The 4943-nt window shown below is 42.3% G+C and overlaps 1 protein-coding gene across 1 annotated transcript in view; it reads left to right on the plus strand.

Annotated features, from left to right (window-relative positions):
* The window catches only part of LOC106807151 (SEC14-like protein 2), a gene marked incomplete at its 3' end in the record, with an annotated part of 35649 nt that overhangs the window by 727 nt on the left and 29979 nt on the right, over nucleotides 1-4943 (plus strand).

Here is a 4943-nt window from a genome sequence, read left to right on the forward strand (position 1 = left end):
ATGCGTTCGATTCAGCAGTTCAGCGCAAGGGTAAAATGAACAATGTTAAATAGCTGTTTATTCACAAGTGTTTATTGCGCGGCTAAAGTGTCAGGTCATGTCAATCGATAGGAGATATCGTCAAGGAGCGAGCCTACCATTCACTGTGGGACTCTGGTTCTTCTAGGTCAATTATATCGGATGTAGGGTGCAAACAACTGATGGTATTGAAGGCAAGCAAAAAGACTGGGTGTGGCCATTATAGAGCATTTGATCCAGACTGACCGATTCCACCCGACTGCCTCTAATTTCCATTGAACCTTAGCATCAAACTACGTAGCCCTGGAAATGAGAGATACTGACGAGCTGTGTGCGACTTTGCTTGAGCACTTCTCATAAGTATCGGGCTAACACTGATGTTAATTACGATCTGCCGTTGAATAAAAAAACTTGACCCGACTGAAATAAGTTACGTGAGCATGCACTAAGCTATTTGCACAATGCCACATCGCTGCAGCAGGGCGTATGCTGCGTTCTCTCACAGCCTTCAGAATTGAGGTGATTATCGAGGACCCTGATGTCTATGCAGCGCCGCGGTATCGTCCATCGCCTCAGCATCTCATCTCTCGCTCACATCTCTCTCTCTCTCTCTCTCTCTATCGCTCTCATCCTCTCTCGAATCTCTCAATCTCTCTCTCTTTGCTCTCTCATCTCTCTCTCTTCTATCCGTCTCTCCTCTGCTCTCTCTCTAGCTCCTTTACTCTTATCCATTCTCTTCTCTCTCATACTCCCTCTCTCTCTCTCGTCTCATCCTCTTTACATCTCTCTATCTCTCCTCTCTCCATTCTCCCCTCTCTCTCTATCCCGCTTTTTCTTCATTAATCTATATCTCCAGCTCTCTCTCTTTCTCGCTCTCTCTCTAGTCGGTTCTCTATCAATCCTATCTCTCCGCTCTCTCATTCTCCCCCCCCCTTTCTCTCTCTCTCTCTCTCCCTTTTTCTTAATTAATCTATATCTCGCTCTCCTCTCTATCTCTCCTCTCTCTCTCTCTCTCTCTCTCTGGATTTGCACGCACGCTTTCTCTTTATCGTCTTTCTTTCTCCTCGCTTCTTCTCCTTCGCTACTACCCCTCACTGTGTTTCTGACCTTCACTTCCTCAATCTCTTGGTCTCTCTACGTATCTCTTTGCTGTCTCTCGTCTATTTTCTGTTGTGCTGGCCTTTATCTATCTCTATCTATAGGCTTTGTAAATGTATCCTGCTTTTGCTTCGCTTAACTCACCCTTCCTTGCGTATTGCTCTCTCTCTCTACTCTCTCTCTCGTCTCTCTCTCTCTCTCTCTCTATCTCTCTCTCTCTCTCTCCTCCTCTCTCTCTGCTCTCTGTATCGCGCTCGCTCTCTCTCTCTCGTCTCTCTCTCTCTCTGCTCTCTCTCTCTCTCTCTCTCGCTCTCTTCTCTCTCTCTCTCTCTCGCTCTCTCTCTCTCTTCTCCCCTCGCCTTCCCTCTTTTTCTCTCTTGACTGTCATCTCACCTATCTCTGTTCATTCCTCCTTTCCTTTCTCGCTTCGCCTCTCTCTAATCGATCTACTCTCTCTCTCTTTGCTCTCTTTCCCTTCTTATCTTCTCCATCTCTCTCCCTTCAGTTCAGATTCGCGTCTGACAGTTTTTTATCGTCTCATACTCCGATGTATATCTGGTTCATCCGCCCAACGATCCTAATGTCAACAGCTATAATAGCTCTCTCGTCTCTGGCGCTCGCTCTCTCTCTCTCTCTCGCTCTATCTCTCTCTCTCTCATCTCTCTCTCTTCTCTCTCTCTCTCTCTCTCTCTCGTCGTCTCTCTCTCTCTCTCGCTCTCGCTCTCGCTCTCGCGCTCTCTCTCTCTCTCCTCTCTCATCCGCTCTTTCTCTTCTCTCTCCTCTCATCTCTCTCTCAGCCTCTCGCTCTCGCGCTCTCTCTCTCTCTCCTCTCATCTCGCATCTCTCTCTCTCGCTCTCGCCTCTCGCGCGCCTCTCTCTCTCTTCTCTCATCTCATCTCTCTGCTCTCTCGCTCTCTCCCTCTATCTCTCGCTCTCTCTTCTCGCTCTCGCTCTCGCTCTGCGCTCTCTCTCTCTCTCTCTCTCTCTCTCTCGCTCTCTCTCTCTCTCGCTGCGTCTCTCTCTCTCTTTGCGGCATCTCTCTCCCTATTACTTAATTTATTATTTATCTCTCTCTCTCCTCTCTCTCTCTCTCTCTCCACAACGCTTCTCTACTCTCTTCTCTCTCTCTCTCTCTTCGCTCTCTCTCTCTACTCTCTCTCCTCACACACCACGCTCTCTCTCCTCGCTCTCCTCTCTCGACTCGCGCTCTCTCTCTCTCTCTCTCTCTCTCTCATCACTCTCTCTCTCTACTCCCTCAGTATCGTATCTCTCGTATAAGTATACGCTATGGCTAAGTTACACAGTAGCCTAGTTCAGAATGATCAAATGAACGATCTAGACCATCTCGTTGCTTAGGGTCTTGCTGGATTAGACCATGTCACGGAGCGCCTACTGTCACAAAAGCTGTATGTATTTGCGGTCCACATCGGCCATGCCTGGGATGAGGCAGCTGTGTGGACTGCGGATATGCATGGCTGTGCACATGTATTCACAGGGCTTGAAGCGTTGGTCATAAATATGCAATGCTACACTAATACGAAATCTATTTTACTACCACATTACTATGTTATCTATACAGCTCTTTCACCTAATTGATGCCGACAGTTTCCTTGTAAATTACGTCCCCAAATCTACGTTAAACCAATACGCTGAGCCGGGCGACATTGCATACTCGCGGCTCCCTGTTGCCGCTTACACTAATATAGTATAGTAGTATTAGTTACACGTAATACTTATATATTCGTGTACGCGTGTCCAAACAGTGGTGAGCGCGTCAGTCTGCACGTAGGATTTGGACGGATTTACAGCGAAACTAAACTGTCGGCAATAATAGGTGAAAGAGAGTATAGAAACATTAAGAATTTGGTAGTAAATAGATTTCGTATTTAGTTAGCATTATATTTTATTGAAACGCTTCAAGTGCCTGTGCATGTATTCGCACACACTTGCACGGCTGAGAGCTTTATTGAATGTTGAGTGAATCATCATAGCAGTTTCTGTGTTTGACGAGATCCCCCGCCAGCAATTAAAACAATGACGTGAATAGGCAGACGTTTTAATATTTTAAAACGCATCGAGAGAGATTATTACGTTAAGACGTTCGCAGACGTGTAAAAATCGGTGTACGCGCGTCCGACGCTAAATTTTCCACGGACAGAACACTGTATGTAGATGTAGGTTATAAGTGACGTTAGTAATTTTATGCACTAGTGTGAGAGCCCGCATGCACTCTTTCCTCGTTTCTGACTGCGGGTCATTGTACTCGTCATCGTTGACTGCGTGTCGATACATCCGCATGTCTGTTCTGTGATAGACTGTCTAGCTTTCTGATAGCATCTAATATAATATAATATAAATAATATATATATATAATATATATATATATATATATATATATATATATATATATGCGCAGTATTCATTATATTGGATGTTGTGGATAAAGTGTTATTTACTTCTGTATGTACGTGTCTGTCAATGGGGAACTTCGATTGTGATAGGTGTAAGACTATTTACAATCTCTTCACAGGTGTTAGCAGACGTGATGTACCTTATTTTTAGAGTGTAAAGAAGAGTTACAAAGGAAATTTTATGCCTAAAGTGTGATTATCTTATAATATATCAATTTGATAGATCACAGAAATTATGTGTTTGTAGTATATACAAAATTGTCTAACATAGTTAAAGGTGGGTGTATGCATTGGCACTACGACTTGGGATGCTGCAGCACCAACTGGTCAGTTGAGTTCCTAGTAGCCAGTCGTTTCTTGAAGGAAAAGACGAGAAACAAGTATATATACAAACTGTGCTTGCTATAATGGAGCATCTTCTGATTGGTGTTAACTATATCAAATTAGCCCAATCAATAATGATTTCAGCAATTTCGTAAGTGGTGCAATCCAGGATACATTGTTAACATAATAAATTTGTATGTTACACATGAGGTATGCAGCAAATGATCAATCACTATAGCATCCTTGCGATTTGATTGCACGCTATTTCATCATTCTATTATCAATAATAGCATTATCTTGGTAAGGAAATTCATTAATTGCTGTACACTCATACAATCAATAGTGTTCACTCTACAGTTAATACTCCTACTAGCTTTCTTGAATTATTTGTGGCTAGATATTATTTTTAATATAGATCGAGGGAACTATATATTTGGTAGGTGAAACTACGACAAGGATTTCTCACTCTCAGGATGTAAGCAATATCACACGTTATGCCATTGATGTATGCAGGAATTTTGCACACACTTTAATTATTAGTTGCAGAGATACTCGCAGAATCAATTATGCATCATTTTTTATATGGACAAGTCTTCGAACTTCTAACAAGTGAAGTTGCTGTCAAATATTATCAAACATTATCAAATGCTAAGTGAAGTTGTCGTTGAGTATTATGGTGAATAATGAATGTGAAAATTAATAATTAAAAGTAGAAGAATAACAGGGAAATGCGTATGTGATGCGTAAGATTAAATCAATATATATAAATACTAAATAATCAAAACCAACATTGAGCTTCGTGGATACACTAAGTTACTTGCCCATTTATGTCCACACGAATATTGTTGACTGTGTTTTGTGAGTATTTACTGCTTACACTTTTTATGTGATCACCATCATGATAATGGAGTAAAGAAAGCGCATCTATACATAGTGTCCTACACGGGTTCTGTGATGGTTTGTTCAAACGGATATACATGCCCGGGTACAGCCCTATATTTTATGTATTGATAAGGTTAGTAGAGACAACTGACATATAAATGTTTACATGCCCTACATATTTTTAACGGATGAAATGTGTGATCAGATTCC

Source organism: Priapulus caudatus, unplaced genomic scaffold (assembly GCF_000485595.1).
Source record: "Priapulus caudatus unplaced genomic scaffold, Priapulus_caudatus-5.0.1 Scaffold197, whole genome shotgun sequence".
NCBI lineage: Eukaryota > Metazoa > Priapulida > Priapulimorpha > Priapulimorphida > Priapulidae > Priapulus > Priapulus caudatus.